This window comes from Schistocerca gregaria, chromosome X, assembly GCF_023897955.1.
Source record: "Schistocerca gregaria isolate iqSchGreg1 chromosome X, iqSchGreg1.2, whole genome shotgun sequence".
Classification (NCBI taxonomy): Eukaryota; Metazoa; Arthropoda; class Insecta; order Orthoptera; family Acrididae; genus Schistocerca; species Schistocerca gregaria.
In genome coordinates, this window is record NC_064931.1 from 856442898 (window position 1) to 856468601 (window position 25704).

At 42.8% G+C, this 25704-nt stretch overlaps 1 protein-coding gene and 1 pseudogene across 3 annotated transcripts in view; one reads left to right on the forward strand and one right to left on the reverse strand.

Annotated features, from left to right (window-relative positions):
* LOC126298025 (facilitated trehalose transporter Tret1-2 homolog) overlaps positions 1–25704 on the reverse strand; it is a 335996-nt gene that overhangs the window by 277693 nt on the left and 32599 nt on the right. The gene's annotated exons all lie outside the window — the stretch shown is intronic.
* LOC126299859 (5S ribosomal RNA) lies at positions 18415–18532 on the forward strand (annotated as a pseudogene).

The window sequence follows — 25704 nt, forward strand, 5'->3', positions numbered from 1 at the left end:
TTACTTCAAGTAAGTACTAGTAAGGTGCGCTTTCCAAAACTACCTACTCTAATTGGACAGTTCCTTCACCAATCGATGTGAAATGTGACTTGAAACTCTCATATATATGATTGTGTTGGTGACGAAACACTGAATGTTAAGAAACGACATTTGGTATCCATTATGGGAAATAAATATTTATTAGGAAACACACACACACACACACACACACACACACACACACACACACACACACACACACACGGATCCAGAGAGACAAAATGGCTCTGAGCACTATGGGACTTAACAGCTGAGGTCATCAGTCCCCTAGAACTTAGAACTACTTAAACCTAAGGTCATCCATCACATACATCCATGCCCGAGGCAGGATTCGAACCTGCGACCGCAGCGGTCGCGCGGTTCCAGGCTGAAGCGCCTAGAACCGCTCGGACACTCCCGCCGGCAGACAGAGAGACAGATATTATGTTCTAAGAAAGACTGTGGTCCAGGATAAAAGGGACGTGTGTATAGGTGTTCTGACAAGTGAACTGAATAAAATTTGAAAGCTCAGTGTCCACAAAGAAATGAAGGTTCACAAACATAGTAAACTACAGATGAATGTTCAACATCACAGCTCGCTGACGTTATTACTTAGTAAATGCACTGCATCATCCTTTAGGTTTGAAAAAAAAAACTAAAATTCTTGCTATTATGTACAACGAACTAACACAAAGTTCGCAAATGACATTTGACGATGTTATGTATTCGGAAACAGACATTTTAAACACAGCATTTTTTTTTTCTCTGGTGTGGCCGTCCTGCGTCAAAAGTGAGAAGGCAACATGTTGGTGATAATGTAATTCAGCCAAAAAGTAAACGGTCGTTTACACGTTCGCAAGCGACTGGGTTATCAGGAGCAGGGGTCACCTGATAAACTCGCAACGAGGCTGGATCTGAACAGCTGTTGACAATGACGCACTGTTTTGACGAATTCCACAGACTAGACATTTATGTGTTTCTGAATTTCATAGTGAATTAGTAGCAAGTGATGTTAGCGCCCAGTCTGCTGTTTTTCGTCTTCGTCCTGGCACTTTCTGCTTGGATGAGACTGTGTACTTGTGCTCTCAGGGCTCGGCGTGACGTCATTGCGGCGCTTCTGAAGCGCTGCTGTTCTGGCCCCGGCAGGTGTGTGTGGTGGTTAGCTACTGGTTACAGGGAACTTGATACGCCTCAAATTAATGGTGTGATAAGGCACAATTATCAGCTTGAAAATGAAAAACCGAAGGTAGGATTTGGAACCTCGGTTTTCGTTTTACTGTAGTTGCACCCACTTCTAGAGGTGCTAAGAACTGGTCGAGCAATCGTTTTAGTGGTAAGTTTACCTAAAGAGCAAAGACTTTCGATTTTAGACGAATATTGTGATTCACTACTGTTGAGACAATTACCGAAGCATACATCGCCTTAGCATTTACCAAAGTTTTCCAGTTATCTTTGGCAGTACCATCACATTATGCTTTATTTTGAACCACTCGAACGGAATCTGACAGTTCTCATCATTTTTCTAAACTACTCTTGTTAGATGTTTCACCTTTATTGCCTCCCAGTACTCTATAACGGTACATTATACGTTACATTAGAATTACAGTCATTTGTATTTTCTGCCTGACAAATGTACAGTACATAAAGAACCTACTTATTACATCAACTATATATCATACTTCCACTACTCTTCTTAATATATTGTTGAAATAAATGAGACACGTTCGATACTTTAATACGATAGTGTTGATCTTGGTCCATAAATGAACTTAACTGAAGAGATGTTCTTGACAGCTTCAGACAGTACTTTGCGTTTCTTAACACTGATATTGTCGAAAATCGCATCATCCCCAGTACGTAAAATAGTGTCTTTAATATCCCGTACAAAAACGACCACTGACACTAAGTAAAGTGAAATCTTCTTAAATTTCCAAAAATTGATTCTGGTTGTCGCCATATTGTAAAATGGAGAACCAATCCTATGTAATAATTTTCTTGTTCAACATTTTTTTGGTCAGTTTAGATGGTGACAGGAGAATGTTGGTGAGTTGTCTTTTAGATATGCAACAAATAAAATACCTCAGAGTTTTAGGCATTGGACTCACCTTTTGGAGAAATTAGGTTAAAGTCTCCTACTAGCCAACGAGATTTATGTTTACATGGATTCCCTAAGTCACTTAAGGTAAGTTCTGTTAAGAAGGAAACGTCGTATTTCTCTCCCCATCCTTGTTCAATATGACCTTGTGTCGCTTCTCCAAGGAACTAGTTGTTGGTGCAGCGTTAAAACCTAATTTACCTCTTTGTTTTTGCAAAATGTTCGCTTTCGCACAAAAGCTTCCAATCTTGTTTAAAATTTCAAATAGTTTCAGACGAGAAACTTTAAATGGCCCGCGCCACTTTCCGGGAAAGACAAATATACAGTCATTTCCTGGTTCCTCGGTAACTGTCGGATGTCTGATAATCTCCGTTCAGCCTTTGCATCTTACTCAGACAGGCTATGCGATTTTCTCCGCTCGAAAATTTTTGCATAACTTGAAAATGTCAAACATTCCTACGATTAGGATTTTAAGTTGCACTGTATTTGGCGTCATAATTCTGTTAGTCTTCTTAATATATTGTTCGACATCTTAGTACGACAGTCTTTATCTCAACCCATAAATATTCTTAACTGAAGAGATGTTCCTGACAGTTTAAAACAGTAGGATACTTTGTGTTTCTTATCACTGGTTTTCTCATAAATCGCGTCATCCCTTATTACACTCATGTTCAGAAAAAAACACCTTGAACGACTAGGGTAGAACGTTCATATTTACAGGGCTTGTACATTATTGTGGTCTACATAAAATTATTAGCCTTTCACTCACCTCGGTTCAGCATGTGCCCTGTTGCCTAGTAGACACGGGGTCAGCGGTGGGCTTCTTCCACGCTTGTTCCATGCGTTATTGGATCGACGCACATAAGGCGCAAATGGCGTCCCGTGGCTTAGCCATTCATACTGCATTCACCTGGTTCCAAAGTTCATCTGTAGTGATTGACATTGGGTCAGAGCATTGCATCCGTCGTACACCATATCCTACACATTTTCGATCGGCGACAAGTCTGGTGATTTGGTGGACCAGGGCAAAAGGTGACATCATGTGGCACAAAGAAGGTATGTGTCCACGCAAAAACAAGTGGTCATGCATGGTCTTGTTGAAAGATGGCGTCTGACGTGTTGTGCGGAAAGGACATGGTCTACGAGTCGCAGAATGTCGTTCATTTAGGTCACACTGGTCACAGTGCCCTGAACACGCACCAACTGTGATTTACGGTTGTACCCAATAGCAGCCCACACCGTAAGGCCTTGAGTTGGCGCTGTATGTAATGTGCGAAAGCAGTCATTGTAATACCCCCCTCCCCCTCTCTGTCTGCGGCGAACTAAAATGCAGCCATCACTTTCAAACAAACAGAACGTGGATTCTTCTGAAAAGAAGTGGACGAAGCGCACGTAAGTCATGTCGCCATAAACGACGATGGACTCTCAACCCTGACAATGTACAGTGTGTACACTTTTCCACTGTTGCGCCACAGCCTCGGAGGACGCAGGTCTGTCCTTCAATGCCACTCGGATGAGGTATCGATCTTCCCCGGCGGGTGGGAGGGGGGGGGGGGGGGAAACACTTCGTCCCACACGAGCAGCAGTTTCCCTGATGGGTGCACCACATTCTCTCATGCCCAGTAACGCACCCTCTTTCAAACCCCCCGATTTGACGGTATTGTTCTCGCATATGCCTGTGAGGCATCCTGCACGTCTGCTCAGGTCACACTGATCCATTACCTTAGGTTTATAACGGCAACGAGAGCCGCAGGCACATTCTACCGGTAGGTGGTGTTGCACCGCGATATCGATATTGGCCTTGAACTCGCGGCCGACATGCGACACGGTTCAATTGTTAATAATTTCTGCAGAACATACTAACGTACATGTCCTGTCAATATGAACGTCATATCTCTAGTCGTTCAAGGTGTTATGTTTTTTTCTGAACATGAGTGTACATATAACTGTCTCATTAATATTCGGCAAAGAAACCATCACTGACTGCAGATAAAGTGAAATCATCTTCATTTTCCAAAAAATTGATTCTAGTTAGTGACCACATCGGGAACATTTTACACACCTTAAATTGGGAAACCTAACTTACATCATCTGCACCCCGTGGCGGATGATGTAACTGATTAAGATTTGTATTTTCTAGCACGTTAGTTCTACGCGTTTTTAAATCGTTTCACTGTATTGTAAAACATTCCGTATTATACAAACATTATTACAAGCGTTACATTATTTAAAGTGATTCATTACATTAAACAATCCGCTTTAAAATACTTAAAGTGTTAAAGCTTAACCGAAGCTACAAACCAAAACATATACAGGGTGTTACAAAAAGGTACGGCCAAACTTTCAGGAAACATTCCTCACATGCAAATAAAGAAAAGATGTTGTGTGGACATCTGTCCGGAAATGCTTAATTTCCATCTTAGAGCTCATTTTAGTTTCTTCCACCTACGCTCAATGGAGCACGTTATCATGATTTCATACTGGATACTCTACCTGTGCTGCTAGAACATGTGCCTTTACAAGTACGACACAACATGTGGTTCATGCACGATGGAACTCCTGCACATTTCAGTCGAAGTGTTTGTACGCTTCTCAACAACAGATTCGCTGACCGATGGATTGGTAGAGGCGGACCAATTCCATGGCCTCCACGCTCTCCTGACCTCAACCCTCTTGACTTTCATTTATGGGGGCATTTGAAAGCTCTTGTCTACGCAACCCCGCTACCAAATGTAGAGACTTTTCGTGCTCGTATTGTGACGGCTGTGATACAATACGCCATTCTCCAGGGCTGCATCAGCGCATCAGGGATTCCATACGACGGAGGGTGGATGCATGTATCCTCGCTAACGGAGGACATTTTGAACATTTCCTGTAACAAAGTGTTTGAAGTCACGCTGGTACGTTCTGTTGCTGTGTGTTTCCATTCCATGATTAATGTGATTTGAAGAGAAGCTATAAAATGAGCTCTAACATGGAAAGTAAGCGTTTCTGGACACATGTCCACATAACATATTTTCTTTCTTTATGTGTGAGGAATGTTTCCTGAAAGTTTGGCCTTACCTTTTTGTAACGCCCTGTATTATTAATGAGATGGTAAACATAAAAGAAATTTCCGTTTTAAGACAAGAAAAGAAAGAAGAATAGAAAGAAAAGAAACCCACGGATTCCTGCCACAACCTCGTTCCGGAAATGGTTGAAGATCTTTCCGAGAATCCTAGAAAATTCTGATCCAACGTAATATCACTAAGCGGGTCGAAAGCTGCTATTGAGTCACTTGTAGACAAGTCTGGTGTGGAAATCCAAGAGGGCAAAAGGTAGGCAGAAGCCCTAAAACTCGTAATTAAAAAAATTGTTAACACCCAATGATTTTAAAGAGTTACCATCTTTCGACCGGTGAAGAAACTCTCGAACGGACGACATAAAAATAAGCATTCCTGGCGTTGAAAAGCAACTGATCCAATTGACAACAAATGAGATCCCGCATAATGATAGAATTCGTGTTCGGTTTTATAGCGTACTCTGTCGCGTTCGGTCCTTTGTTACTTCGAATTAAAAGTGACAGTCTCGCACAGTACTAACGCTGGTTGACGCTCCCCGAGGCAGATGACGCAATTCGTGTCGCCTATCTTAAGAGTCGTGAAATATTTTCCAGACTAGTTTTATTTTGCCGATTCTGTACAAAGGAGACAACGTAAGGAACGTTTGTGTGGCCCATTCTTGAGTGCTGCTGGACAGTTATGGATCTATGATGTCGGATTAATGGAACATTTCTAATGAATTCAGAGGTGGTTACCAGTTAGTAAGATCAGTATTAAATGCTCTATAAGCTTAAATGGGAATCCTTGGAGAGAAGAAGTTGATACGTTCGCGTAACGATGTTGAAGGTTATAGAACCAGTAAAGCTTCACTTTCAGATTATCGTCATATTCTGCGGCGAAATATATCTATATTTTTGTCAACTTCGGTTCATCAATGTCAATGTTACGTACACAGAACTATTTTCTTTCACTCTGGATGCAACATTTTTGAGAACATTGATACCACATCTGATTTCTTAATTGTAAGTGAACCGCACGACACGCAATGGACGTTATTTAAATCCCTACGAGTTTGCAGAATGATTGTGATGTCGTTTTCACGTAAAGACGGTAAAGCCAAAATAAGGGAAATTAGGGCTCTTACAGAGGCATACGGGCTATCATTTTTCCGTCTTGCGAATGGAACACGAGAAAGAAAGATAGCAGTGGTACACAGTACCCTCCGTCATGCAACGTGCAGCGGCTTGGAGAATATGTATGTAGGTATATATGGAGTGGCAAAGGCTGTACGCACTGTCCGATCAAAATTACCCGACATTCGACATTAACATGGGTTGCGTCCACACGTCGACTTTATAATGGTTTCGACTCTGCTGGGGACAATCTCAGTGAAGTGTTTGAAGGCCTTTGGACGAATGGTAGCCCATTCTTCCATAAGAGTCGAAACCAGTTGACTCTGGGGTCTGAAGCGAATTCATCCTAATTGTGTTCTGTGGGGTTCTAGTCGGGACTTTTGGTAGCTCAGTCCATTTCAGGGATGTTATTGTACACAAACCATTGCCTCACAGATGCTCTGAGCACTATAGGACTTAACTTCTAAGGTCATCAGTCCCCTAGAACTTAGAACTACTTAAACCTAACTAACCTAAGGACATCACACACATGGGGCAGGATTGGAACCTGCGACCGTGGCGGTGGCGCGGTTCCAGTCTGTAGCGCCTAGAACCGCTCGGCCACCACGGCCGGCGATGCATTGTCATACTCATGCGAACAGTCATTGTCTCCGAACGGTTCCTCCACTGTACACACGGTACACAGCGCTGTAGAATGTGTTTATGTCCAGCGTTTTCTTAAACATAATAACAAGCCAACACACTAACCACCAGAGCGTAAAACCATCCCCGCCATACTTCACTATTAACGTCCGATCAACATTCTCCAGGCATCTGCCAAACATAAACCCTTCCATCGCACTGCCGTGATTCATCGCTCTAAATTACTCGTTTCCAGTTATCCACTGTTAAGTGACTCCGTTCTTTACCCTGCTTCTCCTGAAAAATGATCAGCGTACTGAGTATTATAATCAAATGCTTTGCTTTTTACGTTATACTTCCTGACTTGTTCTTCAACCACGAGAATGATCTCATTTGTGGGTCTATGGAACGAAAACTGAATCTAATCAAATCGGTACGTACTGTCTACAGAAAGGCTTGCTTATGAGCAGAAGCTCGGCCTTTGTACCAGGTTCATTTAACTTCCTCCGTACTGTCACCGTGCTAGCTGGACTGCTGAAAGCACTTTGGAACTCTCGAGTGAATCATTCCGCAGATTTCATGCGATTTCCCCAGCCACCCTTCGCTACGCCCGTCCGTCAGTACATAAGGTCTGCCTCATCTCGGTTTAGGCGTGGTTCGTCCATTGCATTTCCATTTCACGAACAATCAAGTTTTGCAGTTTCAGAAGTGTTAATACGTCGCTGATGGATTTGTTACTTAGGTGACTGTCCCACATTCGAAGTCACTGAACTCTTCTGACCGACCCACTTAGCTGTTTATACAGTTACTGCTTCGTTATTAACAAAACAATACTCTCCGTCCCCTTTTATATTGGCGATTCCGCCTCTAGTGACATCTAGCGATCCATTCCGCATTACACAGGAGTGTCCGGATACTTTTGATCAGATAGTGTATGCTGTCTAATAGTACTGTGTGGAGCACTATAGTGAGCATGTACTTCCTCGTCAACACAAATATCTGGGTTTCCTGCATAAAGGTTAGAGAGCATCCTCCTACTTCTTTGACAGACTATGCTGGTTTTTGTACTGCTGTTGACTCTGGACGCTAGAGATTTTGCTTTTAATTTTTTCCTCCTCCTCCATCATCCCAACTAGTACTACACTTCGCCAAGCTTCTCTACTGACAACACGGTTCTCTCCCCCTCCTTTTATTCCGACGGGTCCGTCTCCTGTGACATTTAGAGGTCATTTCCCAATTACATAAGGGTGTCCGGACACTTTGATCAGTTAGCGTATTTCGGTGGATGAGACTATATATCTGTTCACAAGCTATCAGGTACCTACTTCGCAGTGAATATATCCTTTGACAAATGTTCTACCTTTGCTTTTGTCCTAATGCGTCTATGGAACTAGAAGTTATATTTTAACTCAAGAAATTGAGGAAGGAAACCACCAAAAAAGAAATGAAGCGTGTATTCACGAACGTCTTGCAATAGAAAAGACCAGTCCGTGGTTTGCTGAGGTGTAATTTCAGGCCTGGCGTTCACTGAAGAGTTGAGAATGTACTCGGGATAGAGCTGATGAGTTCCTGCTGCTACTGAAATGACTGCTTACACATGACGATTGAGTCGATGTGTATTCATACTCTGTACTGAGCCAGGCAGCGCAGCGATTAAGGCACTGGAATTGTATTCGTGAGCGAGAGGTTTCAAAATCCAGTCGACTTATCCTGCTTAAGATTTTTAGGTTTTTCTAAATCACTTCAGGCTTCAAAAAACGTCGCGACCTAGATCCTGGCCCGTCCTTGTCCAGTGTGAGCTTTTGCCAATCCCTCACTAACCAGTTTTTGACGGGATGTTAAATCATCAACTATTAGGACTATTTTCGCTGTAGGCTGCATTATCAACTCTGCGAATGTACAAACTCAATGTTTAATTATTAAATAGTTAAACAAATGTTTCATTATTAGTGTTTTGACCTTCAAAGAAGGGACAACCGAACAGGACAAGCGTGTGGCACTGGCTCAAGTTTGTTTTCAGTTGCAGAAAACACGCCCATTCTGTTGGAAAATATCTCTTGAAGCATTAGGCACGGAGACGAAGGTTTTCAAAATATGTGCACTTTCACTCAAAGTGACATAATATGGAGGCACACTATCGAGGGACAAACTGACCAGCACGAGACTTTGTATCAATTTATTTTCTATCATTCGTGACTTTGATTCCCGCCTCACCTACAAATAAAATCCTTTGCATGTAGCAACGTTAGATTGAATTTATTCAGTAGGTATCTGATTTAACAGTTACTTTGCATGAAAATAGGATAGAAACCGCATCGCTTGACACGCCAGAATAAAACGCACTTTCAAACAGAATTTTTAATGTTTTAATAATATATATGGAATATCTGGTACAGTAGAACCTAATGTCAGGTATCAGATACTGAGGAAAATTAGATCAATGAAGGGATGATGAGTACATACAAAAACTAGTTACATTCCTTAATATTAGTTTAATATTAGTCTGTTCTGAGGTATACTTAGTGTTTGTATAGTATTCTTTCGGTTCAGACATTACTCAACGGTAAGTCTTTTTGTACTGAAATAATTCTGTTAAGTATGTGAGAAACAAATACAACAGCTTAGGAGCAAGTATATTACAATGTCCAAACGGCATTTAAAACTTTTTCGTTTGGACAAATCAAGGTGTGTTAAAAGGAGTAATGTCGAAACCATATCAATAAATAATTTACAATTAATAATTTGTATGCGTGTTTTGAAAACACGTAAAACATAGTATACTAAAAAATGCGACAATTTGACGATAACTAATTTATTAGAACAACGTATCACTGCAACATGACAATCCTTTTGTGACAAAGAGTTGCAAATAATTAGCTGAGCAAAATAACGGTTAATACAAGACATTATGAAACTGCAAAGCTACAGTCTTAAAAATAGCTATGATGGCTAGGAGCAATGTGTGGTGCTGAGAAGCCTATTTACTCATAAGCAGAAGGTGCTATTTAGTACATGAAACCTTAAAGAATCTTGTACAACAGTGAACAGTCGCATAATCTTTTCTGGTGCAGAAATCAAGAATTACTTATAACGGAAAATCCAGTAACAATGTGACATATTTCACCACTAATTCAACCGGAATGTGCTGTATATGCAGATGTCTCACTCGCAGTCCGATAGCTATTGAACGAAATGCTACAATGCCCGCCCGGGTTGCCGTGTGGTCTAACGCTCTGCTTCGGGAAGGCGTGTCGGTCCCGGCACGAATCTGCCCGGCGGATTAGTTCCGAGGCCCGGTGTGCCGGCCAGCCTGTGGATGGTTTTTAAGGCCGTTTTCCATCTGCCTCGGCGAACGCAGGCTGGTTCCCCTTATTCCGCCTCAGTTACACTAAGTCGGGGAGTTCTGCGCAAACACTGTCTTCACGTACGCGTACACCGTGATTACTCTACCACGCAAACATTGGGGTTACACTCGTCTGGAATGAGACGTTCCCGAGGAGGTCCACTGGGGGCCGAACCGCACAATTAGCCTGGGTTCGGTTTGGGGCGGCGGTGGGTTGAGTGGACTGCTGTAGCCTGTTGTGGGGTTGTGTACCACTGAGGGTTACGGCGGGGACGAAGCCTCTCCGTCATTTCTAGGTCCCCATACACACATTCATACACACAAATGCTACAATACAAGAGGCACTGTACTCGCTTTCAGAAAGAACAGATATACTGAGTCAGATTGTTCGTGGTATAAAATTTTCGTTTGATGCACTTGATTTACGTTTGCCGAAGTTTCTCTAAATGACATTAGACGAATGCTGAAGATGGTGCTTTCAGAAAGGTCACGGCAGATTTTATTCTGTAGCTATGGCTGTATGGAAGTTCTTCGTGCCTAGTGCCTTCTACCTCGACGTTAAGCTCTAAGCAGCGTTTCTTCTACTTTTAAAAATCGAATCACATGTTTTTGCAGCCGAAATACATGTAAATGTGTACGCTGAAAATGGTTCAAATGGCTGTAAGCACTATGGGACTCAACTGCTGTGGTTATCAATCCCCTAGAACTTAGAACTACTTAAACCTAACTAACCTAAGGACATCACACACATCCATGCCCGAGGCAGGATTCGAACGTGCGACCGTAGCAGTCGCACGGTTCCGGACTGCGCGCCTAGAACCGCGAGACCTCCGCGGCCGGCTGTACGCTGAAACGTATATTATAAAAGCAGTGTTTTATGTCAAAAATTAGAGTAATTCAGTACTGGGTGTATTGAGTTATTTAATTTTAAAAAGGTACCAGGATTTACTGCTGATAGACACTGTAAAAGCGTAACAGAACACTGTTTTAATCAACAAAAATGTTTAAACCCAGATAGTTCCAATTTTGTGGAGCATTCCTTTTCTATGAATATTTGTATCTCCTTTGTGGAATTATTAATGTTAAATTGGTTTATGAGTGTCACTTCCACCTTTCAGTGATATTTTTAATCTAAAGAGGCTCAGCAGTCTTCTGTAAGCATTGGACTTCATTGTCACAAGCGACGACATGGCCGTGAATTGAACAGTGACCCGAAACTAGAACAAATTTCCTCTACTTCACGTCTATGGTCACAACTTTTTAAGTCCTCGGGCTACCGGTTTCGGTCTGCAATGACCATCTTCAGATCTGTTTTATAAAAATAAGTCCTGCTATTCTGGAGCCATAGTGGCATAGTCAAATGCTATAAACAATATCAGCGCCGGCGTCGTCAAACATGGACGACTCTTATGTATACTGTTATTTACACACACTATGTGATCAAAAGTATCCGCACATCCCTAAAAACATACGGTTTTCATATTAGGTGTATTGTGCTGCCACCTACTGCCAGGTACTCCATATCAGCGACCTCAGTAGTCATTAGACATCGTGAGAGAGCAGAATGAGGCGCTCCGCGGAACTCACGGACTTCGAGTGTGGCCAGGTGATTGGGTGTCACTTGCGTCATACGTCTGTACACGAGATTTCCACACTCCTAAACATCCCTAGGTACACTGTTTCCGATGTGATAGTGAAGTGGAAACGTGAAAGGCACAAAAGCGTACAGGCCGACCTTGTCTGTTGACTGACAGAGACCGCCGAAAGCTGGAGAGGGCCGTAATGTTTAATAGGCAGACATCTATCCAGACCACCACACAGGAAATCCAGAATGCATCAGGAATCACTGCAAGCACTCTGGCAGTAAAGCGGGAGGTGACAAAACTTGGATTTCATGGTCGAGTGGCTGCTCATGAGCCATACGTCACGCCGGTAAACGCCAAACGACGCCTCGTTTGGTGTAAGGAGCGTAAACTTTGGACAATTGAACAGTGGAAAAATGTTGTGTGGAGTGCCGAATCACGGTGCACAATGTGCCCATCCGATGGCAGGGTGTGGGTGTGGCGAATGCCCGGTGAACGTCATCTGCCAGCGTGTGTAGTTCCAACAGTAAAATTCGGAGGCGGTGGTGTTATGGTGTGGTCGTGTTTTTCACGGAGGGTGCTTGCACCCCTGTTGGTTTGCGTGGCACTATCACAGCACAGGCCTACATTGATGTCTTAAGCACCTTCTTACTTCCCACTGTTGAAGAGTAATTCGAGGATGGCGATTGCATCTTTCAATACGATCGAGCACCTGTTCATTATGCACGGCCTGTGGCGGAGTGGTTACACGACAACAACATCCCTGTAATGGACTGGCCTGCACAGAGTCCTGACCTGAATCCTGTAGAACACCTTCGTGATGTTTTGGAACGTCTTCTTCGTTCCAGGCCTCACCGACAGACACCGATACCTCTCCTCAGTACAGCACTCCGTGAGGACTGGGCTGCCATTCCCCAAGAAACGTTCCAGCACCTGACTGAACGTATGCCTGCAAGAGTGTAATCTGTCATCAAGTCTAAGGGTGGGCCAACACCATATTTAATTCCAGCATTACCGATGGAGGGCGCCACGAACTTGTTAGTCATTTTCAGCGAAATGTCGGGATACTTTTGATTACGTAGTGTATATTTTATAAAACAGATCAGAAGATGGTCACTGCTGACCGAAACCGGTAGCCTGAGGACTTAAAAAGTTGTGACTACAGACGTGAAGTAAAGGACTTCAGTCGTTATAATGGCAGTTAGCCCGGTCAGCTACTTAGCTATGCTGTCGCCATGTATGTCTGGTTCATTTCTTAGCTGAGCGGTTAGTGAGATGAAGACCCAAGCTAAATCTGTTCACCGCACTTGTTGCCACATATCCACAGATAGTTGCACCATAACGTCTTGTGTCAGAGTTTCACTTCCATCTCGTTCAAGGCGTGAGTGGTTTTGGTACCACTTACAAGTTTGTTCCAGATTCAGAGAGCAGCTAGTTCTGCATTTCTCGTCCCCTACTTCACTTCGACCACAGAGAACAAGGAGATCTCCTTAACGATGCAATTTCCGGTACTGAAGGTTATAGTTGTTATCTTTCTTGGGCCTAAAGAGAATGTGCATGTACAATGGTAATCACAGTACACGACAGAAATCAGAGAGTATAGGTTCAGAAATACACTGTATTTAGAACACACAAGAAGCCGGTAAGAAAGTTTGTCACTTAACTTTACTGATGTAGATGTTTGTTTACTGTGAAAGAGCGCAGATAATTTTTTGTTTATCTAAGTAGCAACGGAATGCTACAAGTGACAAATTGCTTCATTCTCTTGCTTGGCTTCGTGCGTGCCACCAACGTAAGTGGCGCATCCGTTAAGACACTGGTGACGTATTCGGTGGATCGACGGTTTGGCTATTGCCAAATAATCAGTATGACACGGCATTCTGCCAAATTTTTCTGACGATGTGTGCCCAATGTAACCGCACTTTGTCCTGTTGTTACAGGATCGCAGGATATCCACGAAGATAAGACACAACCGAGCGAGGTGGTAAAATAGTTAACGCACTGGAATCGCGTTCGGGACAAGAGCGTTCAAATCCCTGCCTGGACATCCAGATTTATGTGTTTCATGGCTTGCGTACATTGCTCAAGGCAAATTCCAAAAGTGTTACTCTGAAAACAATACTCTCTATTTTTTTTCTCATCTGTCTCCAATCCAAGGTTTTGTTCCGGCTCTGATAACTTCGTCGTAGCCGGAACAATGTTCTCTCTTCGTTTTCTTACCACGCTTGCCATTTATTAACCTATAGCAATAAGTGACGCTCTTTCCTAACGGGTCGAGAGAGGTGACGGAATGATAAGAAGCTAAACTGAGATACATGAAGACAGCGGTTCCAATTCCCTTTCGGTCATACAAACTCAGGTGTTCCGCGGTTCTGCTGAAACCGTTAAGGTAAATATAATCGTTCCTTGAAATGGAGACTGCTGATTTCGTTCCTCAGCCTTCTTGAAAACGAGCTTGTGCACCGTCTCTCATGACGTGGTCGTCGACGGTACTTTAAACTGTGTTGCTTTCCTACTGACGTCTTGTGTTTCAGGAATTCGGTAAATCTGGGATTCAGCTTTTTTTAATTTTTTGCCCTGTGATGTGATGTGACAGAAAGTAAATGTAATAGGCGCCAAACATATACAGGGCGATTTCTTCGTTTTATAGAGACGAAATGAATTCAGTTAAACTATCGGCACGTTAGGTCCACGAGTGGAGTACCAAACAATTGTATTTTTTTTTTCATACAGTTCCCTTCATTTGATCAGATGGAGTCATAGGGGTTTCAAGTTTCGTTGTAGAAACATGTGTAATGCTTAACGTATATTGGACACCCAGCTTCGCATGAGGAAGCTACGATTCTGCCTCGGAGTCTCAGCTAAGACTAAATAATCGCAAGTGACTGTCTAGGCGTCCGTGGTCACCGTCGTCGGCTGCAGCTCGATTATGAGGAGGCATGGCTTCTTCCCGCATGGAGTGAGCATTTCAGATCAACTTAAGGATGTGTTCACTGAACAGACCAATCCTGGCATAAAACATGCGTCCACACTAATCACACTGAATGTTTGGAGGAGGACGGGGTTATAATTAAGGGAGCTTCCTTTCTTATCGCTTGCCATTTTTAGCGTCTGCGGCGTTCTCCTTTAAAGAGGTTGACAACGGTCGAGTCTTCCACAGTAAACGGTCCACAGCACATTCTTCGTAGCCATTGTATTGAGTTGAAGATGTGACTGCAGGAAAAAGTACCACAAGTGCGATTTTGCTTAAGGTGCATCTCCGTTTGCAAGGCAGTTACCATCTCTAGCCGTCCAATACATCGAATACCTAAACGGAAAGGCAGATCAAAAGTCTTCAATTAAAATGTTGGTATGTTGTTGCCGAAAATGCTCAGTCACCTTTTATTAACTGAAATATCTATACTTTTTTATAATACATTGTTGTTACGTGAAGGTACAGACTGGCACTTGCAGACTGTTTGTGCAGTGAGTGGAGTTGCTTGGTGGGTCTCAGATAGACAAGCTGGGTCATGCGGTGCTGCAACGCTGCCCTCGTAGTCAATGAATGACCTCCATAACCAGTCGGAAAGTTTCTATCAACAGGCCTGATGTAAGAGAGGTGGCAGTGCAACGTCTGCGACTAAGGAAATGCGTTATATCTAACAAGGAGAAATGTCAAGGAACGGAAATACGTTGTAAGTCTGAGGGTTTGTTAACGACTGAGAGTGGCTAGACATGTCGGATTATATAAAGACCGAAAAAAGTAAGCTACGGCTGGAGGCAGGCATAATAATCGAAAAGAAATTTTACATGAAACTGCTAATGTTCTAGCAGAAGGTCACTTGGAACTACAACGCTACAAAGGCATCAAGAGTAGAGATATCTTGGGACAAATCACAGGCAGTCCATTTTTGGGTACCCCTTTATTACTCACAATGACACAGAAGGCAATATCAGGGGATGTCGGTGATGAAGGAAAAAAAACGGCATGTCTCGCCTCCTCTTCACTGTAAGACTTCCACAAGAAAATTCGGATACTCCGCATCAGGTACTGACGCAGGAACAGATCACTAGTTTCTTAGTAAGTAAAGTAAGGCTGTTTTAATACCATAGAATGTTTTCATGCTGCAGTGCTTTAGTGAGCATCGTCCTGCAGCAGACGATAAACCATTGTTTTCGTCCATTCGGTGGGCTGACAACCCATAACCTATTTTTTCATGTGGAATAACGGCGCCGGCGTTATTTGATATTTTACACATATGTACAACAGAGCGAGGTGGCTTGGATGTTAAGGACATGAACTGAAAATCTGGAGAATCAGGGTTCAGTCCACCTAGTGGCCAACTAAATCTAGTTTATGTGGTTTCCCTAAAATCGATTAAGATAAACATCGAAAGGGTTCCATTGAAAAGTACACGACCGTATTCCTTCCCTGTTACACCAAAAACCAAGCTTGTGACCCGTCACTAATGACCTCATCATCTCATGGACCTTAAAATCTATACTCCCTTCCTTCCCATACATAAAGTATTTAAATTAGCTAAAGGAGCGACATATGAAGCAAATGCGTCGTCGCTGACACGAAGCTGAACCCCAATCCTTTGCAACCATAGTCTAAACCACCCACATAACCGGCGACATAGTAGTACATGCGAAAAGTGCTGCGAAATAAACTGAAGTGTCGCAGGAAGCAAGGATGCAAGAGCTCTTGGTAGTAACTTCACAAACAATTGACCTGAGATCATTAATTTGAAACAATAAACTCAAAATGCTCTCTGAAATGACACAATCCTCAGAAAACGAGCGCCATTTTTAATAAATGCAAGTGTTAAACAGAAGGACCACAGAAGATTAAGTAAGCATATGCTTTGGTACGTAGTGAAGCTATTCACGAACAGGCTCAATCTAACATTTGTTTGTGGCACAGGGATATTCTACGTGAACTAATACTTTTATAAGTATATAAAATGTTGATCTACTAGTGAAGATTTTGTTAGTAGTTGTACTAATGTCATTATTTTTTTATCAGTTCCATCTTTCTCTATATTTGCGGAACAGATTCTCCGTGACTTTTCTATAAATAACTTTTGCTTTACCTTTCCGTAAATCAAGCAATTGCTTGTGTCTTATTTCTTGGGTGTATTGGCTCCAATATCGAAATCTTAAGAGCTGTAACGGCTTGAAAATGGAATTGAATGATAACAGTGTACAGTGCTTACGACTAACACCGTTACTTTCCGTTGGGCACGCGAGCCTTTTGCAGACTCCTGCTGCCACACGTAAGACACGTGGCTTGGACCAGTTTTGTTATGTAACTAAAGGCGTTGCGTTGTTTGTGAGCTGAATATTCGTGGCGTGATTATCGTTTTCTCCCGTAATTTCTCACGTAAAAGGGAAATTAAACTGTAACTTTTCGTCGAGATTCAGTTCATCAGAGACTCCGGAGCACTTTCTCAGTGACGACGAGGACGAGACAGGAAAGTAGCCGTGACTTTGTCAAAGAAATCATCGCCGCATTCGCTAGAAGTGATGTAGGAACACCAAGGACAATCTAAAGCAGGATTGCCACAAGGTGACTTGAACCATATTCCTCAAAGAACACCGATCGATTCCCTCATATCGCTCAGAGTATATCACGAATTTTCACTGCGAATTTTCTTCTTGGCAGTGGAAGTCACTACATATTAAATGAGTGTAACGGCCGACCTCACGTTACATATAAAGAAGAAAGAGAACATTTATTATAAACTAGTTTTAGGGGCTGGAAGATTGCAGATTAGTGTCAGGGGACTGGGATCACAGTCAGTTTGGTCACCGGGTCACGCTCACTCTAGTTCACTCAGAACTTATTTTGAAGCAGGTGCTAATCCAAATTAGTATCGATAGTTATCAGCGTCCAATAAAACATCATCCACTTTCGTTGCTGAGCCTTGTGACCGCCGTACAGTGAGACATTCAGAAGACGAGGTGGTGGAATGGATAATACGAGGAAGCACTTACTGCCTTTAGGAAGCCAAATGCAGGCTAACTTGTCTGACCTTAATTACACACTGATCACATTGTCACTTACAAGGTGCAGTTCTATAGAAACCCAGGTTCGACATTGTACCGCGTGCCTCTTGAGACACTTGATCTAGCGTCTGCGGGAGGAGGAGTGGATTAGTGTTGAAGAACAACAAGCTGGGGTCTGTGAAACAAACGACTCGGAAGTGGCGTTCCTCTATCCGGCCGCTGCGGCGGGAGAAAGCACACTTTACGCACCGCCAGGTGGAGCTCTGTCCACTGACACGCGGATTCCTCCTCTGACTGGAGGATCCACCAGTAATTGAATACGTTTTATTTCATGATATGAAGGCTACAACCGGTTTACCATTTGACCTGCCCTCAAGTTTAGGAGACAATGAACCAAACGTGGTTCACGTTTTAAGAGTCTGTCTCTTGTCCGACCCTTTTCTTAGGTAGAAGATTTTAAAGTGTTTTTAGGGTGACTGCTTCATCTTTTATTTTCCCATTTATCAACCATGGATGGTTCCCTGTTACATTGTTTTAACTGTTGTGTTGTTATAGTCTGTGTACATTAACCATACGCCCTTTGATTTTCTGCAACGGCCTTGCCGCAGTGGATACACCGGTTCCCGTTAGATCACCGAAGTTAAGCGCTGTCGGGCGTGGTCGGCATTTGGATGGGTGACCACCCACGCCGCCATGCGCTGTTGCCATTTTTCGGGGTGCACTCAGCCTCGTGATGCCAATTGAGGAGCTACTCGACCGAATAGTAGCGGCTTCGGCCAAGAATACCATCATAACGACCGGGAAAGCGGTGTGCTGACCACACGCCCCTCCTATCCGCATCCTCACCTGAGGATGACACGGCGGTCGGATGGTCCCGATGGGCCACTTGTGGCCTGCAGACGGAGTGCTTTTGATTTTCTATGTAAAAGTGTGAGTAAAAATGAGAGAGGGCGTAGCAAGATAGCTGATAATTACATTTCATAGCTTATTTTTTGATGCATAATTTAAAAAACACACACACACATTCCTCTTCAGCTAGTTTAGTAAGAGCGCTGATGATGTAGATGTTGGGCGCCCTGTGTGTACCATCTTCCCCACCAAGAGGACCTGAGGTGATTATGTTACACAGGTAGTACGCGCTCCGCCTTAATGGTTTCAACAGAAAGTAGGCATATAAATGGGCGGTATGGTGTCAGAACAGCAACGCTATTCCGAAAATAATGTCTGTTGACTAGATCTCACTCACTAACTGACGGTCTCTGCTTATGTATAGCTGGTGGGTACTTCAAACTACCCTCGGTATGTTGGCAAAAATACTTGTTCAAAACCGGTGGTAGGCAGAAAACATCTTCCGAAATTGACCTAAATGCTTTCTCCGAAAATTATTTCGAGCAGTTAGTCCACGAACCCACGCGAATTGTAAATGGTTGCGAAAACACATTTGACCTCTTAGCCACAAACAATCCAGAGCTGATAGAGAGCATCATGACTGATACAGGGATTAGTGATCACAAGGTCGTTGTAGCTAGGTTCAATACAGTTTCTTCCAAATCCATCAGAAAAAAAACGCAAAATAATTTTATTTAAAAAAGCGGATAAAGTGTCACTAGAAGCCTTCCTAAAAGACAATTTCCATTCCTTTCGTACTGACTATGCAAATGTAGACGAGATGTGGCTCAAATTCAAAGATATAGTAGCAACAGCAATTGAGAGATTCATACCTCATAAATTGGTAAGAGATGGAATGGATCCCCCGTGGTACACAAAAAAGGTCCGAACGCTGTTGCAGAGGCAACGGAAAAAGCATGCGAAGTTCAGAAGAACGTGAAATCCCGAAGATGGGCTAAAATTTACAGACGCACGAAATTTGGCACGGACTTCGATGCGAGATGCCTTTAATAGGTTCCACAAAGAAACATTGTCTCGAAATTTGGTAGAAAATCCGAAGAAATTCTGGTCGTATGTAAAGTACACAAACGGCAAGACGCAGTCAATACCTTCGCTGCGCAGTGCCGATGGTACTGTTACCGACGACTGTGCCGCTAAAGCGGAGTTATTGAACGCAGTTTTCCGAAATTCCTTCACCAGGGAAGACGAATGGAATATTCCAGAATTAGAAACACGAACAGCTGCTAGCATTTGTTTCTTAGAAGTAGATACCTTAGGGGTTGCTAAGCAACTCAAATCGCTTGATACGGGCAAGTCTTCAGGTCCAGATTGTATACCGATTAGGTTCCTTTCAGATTACGCTGATACTATAGCTCCCTACTTAGCACTCATGTACAACCGCTCGCTCACCGATAGATCTGTACCTACAGATTGGAAAATTGCGCAGGTCGCACCAGTGTTTAAGAAGGGTAGTAGGAGTAATCCATTTAACTACAGACCTATATCATTGACATCGGTTTGCAGTAGGGTTTTGGAGCATGTACTGTATTCAAAAATTATGAATCACCTCGAAGGGAACGATCTATTGACACGTAATCAGCAAGGCTTCAGAAAACATCGCTCTTGTGCAACGCAGCTAGCTCTTTATTCGCACGAAGTAATGGCCGCTATCGACAGGGGATCGCAAGTTGATTCCGTATTTCTAGATTTCCGGAAAGCTTTTGACACCGTTACTCACAAGTGACTTCTAATCAAGCTGCGGAGCTATGGGGTATCGTCTCAGTTGTGCGACAGGATTCGTGATTTCCTGTCAGGAAGGTCGCAGTTCGTAATAATAGACGGCAAATCATCGAGTAAAACTGAAGTGATATCAGGTGTTCCCCAGGGAAGCGTCCTGGGACCTCTGCTGTTCCTGATCTATATAAATGACCTGGGTGACAATCTGAGCAGTTCTCTTAGATTGTTAGCAGATGATGCTGTAATTTACCGTCTAGTAAGGTCATCCGAAGACCAGTATCAATTGCAAAGCGATTTAGAAAATATTGCTGTATGGTGTTTCAGGTGGCAGTTGACGCTAAATAACGAAAAGTGTGAGATGATCCACATGAGTTCCAAAAGAAATCCGTTGGAATTCGATTACTCGATAAATAGTACAATTCTCAAGGCTGTCAATTCAACTAAGTACCTGGGTGTTAAAATTACGAACAACTTCAGTTGGAAGGACCACATAGATAATATTGTGGGGAAGGCGAGCCAAAGGTTGCGTTTCATTGGCAGGACACTTAGAAGATGGAACAAGTCTACTAAAGAGACAGCTTACACTACACTCGTTCGTCCTCTGTTAGAATATTGCTGCGCGGTGTGGGATCCTTACCAGGTGGGATTGACGGAGGACACCGAAAGGGTGCAAAAAAAGGGCAGCTCGTTTTGTATTATCACGTAATAGGGGAGAGAGTTTGGCAGATATGATACACGAGTTGGGATGGAAGTCATTACAGCAAAGACGTTTTCGTCGCGGCGAGACCTTTTTACGAAATTTCAGTCACCAACTTTCTCTTCCGAATGCGAAAATATTTTGTTGAGCCCAACCTACATAGGTAGGAATGATCATCAAAATAAAATAAGAGAAATCAGAGCTCGAACAGAAGGGTTTAGGTGTTCGTTTTTCCCGCGCGCTGTTCGGGAGTGGAATGGTAGAGAGATAGTATGATTGTGGTTCGATGAACTCTCTGCCAAGCACTTAAATGTGAATTGCAGAGTAGTCATGTAGATGTAGATGTAACTCCCATTGCTCGCAATCTTAGTGGAAGACTTCAACAATCTCTCAATTAACGTATTCACTGCCACTCATATGGATATTATTCGACGGTTATTCAGAAAGCAAGAATTCTCACAGATGTCAAATTGATTAGCATGCTCAGATTTCCCATTAACAGCACAACAAACTAAAACAAAGCATACAACCAATAGATGGCAATATGTCATATATTAGCATTAACGATTGTAATATAGCTTTACTCACATAAGTATATCCAGAGGTGCAAATGCATACTACGTAAGCGTAAGCTTCCGCGGCCGTTGGCCCTATCAATAAAATTCTTTGGGGTATGTGACCGTATTGTCAATATAGAATTCTCCGATGTTTCGGCCACTGTTGCAAATGACCTCCCTCAGGGTTTTTTGCAGTCTTATCCCCATCCGACACTTCAGTTTATTTCTCAGCACTTTTCGCATGAACTACTGCATCGCTGGCTGTGTGAGTGGGTCAGTCTACAGCTGCAAAGGTGTTAGGTTCAGATTTTTGTCAGCTTCACATGTCGCTCGCTCCTTTGACTAATTTAAATATACGAAGGAAGGAAGATTAGGGTTTAACGTTCCTCAGGGGAGAGGTCATTTCAGACTGGTCTCAAACTTGGTATGGGTGTTTTGCAAAAAGAATCCTGTGGATGGCCGTTTGCAACAGTAGCTAAAGTCGCAGAATTTTATATATTGACGATTCGGTTACATATTCTGAAGAACAGTATTGATATATTTGTAGTATATTAAAGTTTTTGTGTCTAAAAAGTCCTTCACCAGGAGAAACTCATTTTCAAAGTGCTGAGATCATATTACTCCCTTGTCAGCTGGGACTTCAGGCAGATATCTTCTATGAAGGTATCGATGGCTTTATGTAATGGAGACATAAATATTTGGACATTCATGGCGAGTGTGTTGAAAGAAATCGATCATTATATGCATGAAACCGTGACAGATGGCAGTTCGAACTTGAATTCTGGGAAAAGAAAATTTGGGTTTAACACATCGTCGTGGAGAGTATTAGAGATGAAGCATAAGTAGGATCAAACAAGAATGGGCAGGAAAATGTGTCGGAGACATTTGGAAGGAAGCATCCTGAATTCACCTGTAATGATTTAGGTAAATTGTGAACACTCAGCATTATCATTCAAGAATTTGAAACTCACTTCTCACGAATATCTGTCCAGTGTCCTAATCACTGCATCACACCGAATAAGTGTCGCAAAATTTTTCAGTCCCTCTGTGCTATGATGTACTTGCAGAGGGTTGGCGATTATGGAATTCAGCCGTCTTGAATAACATTACAGAATGGCCGAACTACAATAATTAGCGCGACCGAGCAGAAGAAAACCCGCACACAGTACGGTGGCTCCAACAAAGTAACTGGTCTAGCAACATCACTCGTCATCTTAGAGAGCCACATACGCTGCCATCAAGACAGTCAACAGTCACCATTTTAACAGGGCCTAGTCATCCAACAACCGACTGGGATGATTACAGTTTTAGAAGTGGGGCGGGGAAGGAGGGGGGGCATGACAAGACATCCTGCGAAACATTGCTAAATACTTTTACGAGAAATTCTCAGAACAGTTAGTTCGGAAGCCCACTCATGACGGAAATACAACAGGTCTAATGGCAACGAATAGATGTGACTTCTTTGAGGGTGTCCACGTTGAAACTGGTATCAGTGGCCAACAGGCAGTTGTTGCAACAAGGGTTACCAAAATGCAAAGGGAGCTAAAACAAGTAAAAATAGTTAAATGTTTAGTACACTAGATAAAGAGACTTTAGAGCCATATCTAAAGGAGGAACTTGAAACTTACAATAATTTGGAAAACTTGAATAGGGATAGGGAACCTACCTTCAGAAATAAAAGAAGGGAAGAAGTAATTGAAATAGCTTTTGAGTCCACTCTAATGAATGGCATATGGCGATGAAGCCATCCTTTTCTGCCCACGTGTATACTAAGTCTGAGGTTGAAATGGGGTGTTAAAACAGACCAGGGCCTATAAGTATCCTAGGAAAATAGACTGGGATTCATATAGGAAAGACAAACTCACGCCTACATGGAGTGAGAACTTCAATAAGGAATCCAGTCGATTTTGAAAAAATAGCAGACGCAGTGACAAGTGCCATTACGACCTCATATTTAGAAAACTGCCCAGTCACCATGAGGTGCACAGGCAGAAATGTATGTTGGTGGAACAGCAATCTGGAAGTGCGAAGAAAGCAGATGGGAAGATTTTTCAACCTTGCAAGAAAACAAGGACAATGGGTAAAATATCAGGAGGTCTTTGTCAAATACAATCTTGCGTTCAAGGAAGAGAAGTTATCATCCTGGAAGGTACTCTACGAGAAAGTGTAAGGTACAGCTACTAGCGCTGTACTTGATAGAATTTTCACTAGAATGCAAACTGATCTCGGAGGTACTCTAAGGAAGGAGAATGGTGAGTATACAAGGACCGAGAATGAGACGTTGAATGTTCTCCTCAACATTCACTTCCCTCAACCCTGTCTAGCAGGTATCACAGATCGGGAGTAAGTCCCTGAGAGGCATTTGTTTACAGGTAATAAAAAGGAAAACTGACTGGGAATCCGCCAGAGAACGTATTGATCTCTGAAAAATGTAGTGGGCGGTGGGAACGTTTCAACGATTCAAGTCACCAGGCCCATACGCCATCCTTCCATCTCTATTGCAACAAGCAGGAGAGGATTTAATTAGATTCCTATGTAGACTAGATAGACTCAGCCTGGCAAAAGGAATTATTGATAATGTTTGGAGAACTGGAGATAGTTTTCATTCAGAAGCCAGGGAGAATTGATCATATCAAGGCTAAGGATCTGAGACCAATCGGTCTGTCCGCCTTTCATCCAAAGACTTAAACGACGTGGTTAATGCGCACTTCAGGGAGAACAGGTTAACTGAGGTACATCTGTATGCAGACCAACACGCATATCAACTGCGTAAATCAAGTTAAACAGCACTTAACCAGTTTGTTGGGAAAGTGGGAAAGACTCTATACTTTCAGGAGCGTAAAGAAACGTAACTTATTGCGCATACGCAGGACAAGAAATCCACTACTGTACAGCTACACTATTGACGAGAAATTGCTGAAAAAGTATATACCGTAAAATATCTAGGAGTAACTATCCAGAGCAACCTTAATTGGGATGACCACATAAAACAAATAGTAGGAAAGGCAGATGCCAGACAGATTCATAGGAAGAATCTTAAAGAAATGTAAGTAATTCACGAAAGAAGCGGCTTACAAGGCGCTTATTCGACCGATTCTTGAGTGTTGTTCATGAATTTGGGACCCTTACCAGGTAGGACTAATATAACAGATAGAGAAGATCCAACGAAGTGCAGCGCGTTTCGTCATGGGATCGTTTAGTCGGTGCGAGAGTGTTTTAGAGATGCTCAACAAAATCCGGCGGCAGACGCTACAAGAGAGGCGTCGTCCATCACGGAGGGATGTACTATTGAAATTTCGACAGAATACTTTTAGGGAAGAGTCGGAGAACATTACTTCCTCCCATACACATCTCGCGAAATGACCACGACGGGAAAATTCGAGAACTTAGAGCTAATACAAAGGCTTGCCGACAATTATCCTTCCCATGTGTTATTCGCGAGTGGAACAGGGGAAGAGCGTTCAGTTAGCGGTACCAGAAATATCCTCGGCCACACATCGTCAGGTGCCTTCCGGAGTACTGATGTAGGTGAAGATGTAGACATGGATCTCTGCATCTTCCTGGATATCGGGAGTGCTTTTAGCAATCCGACCTTCGAACCCGTGGTTAGAGGTGCAGAAGAACATGGCACTGAGACCAGCATATGCAGGTGGATTAAGACTATGCATTGTAGAAGAAAGTTAGAAGCCACCATGATGAATGAGAAAATGACGATCAACGCCACCAGAGAGTGTCCACAAGGAGGGTTTCCTTTTCCCACTACTGTGGAACCCAGTGGTGAATGAATCCATTGAAGAGTTAAATACTATGAGCTACTTTGCCAAGGATACACTGTCAACTTAGTTATCTAATACTTGGCAAATTTGCTAGTACTGTTAGGAAAATGGCACAATGTGCTCTGTAAATTATGGAAAACTGGTCCAGGAAAAAGTGTCTAAGACTCAGTTGCAAGAAAACTGTTGTAGTGCCATTCATGAGGCAGCAAATGGAGCACACATGA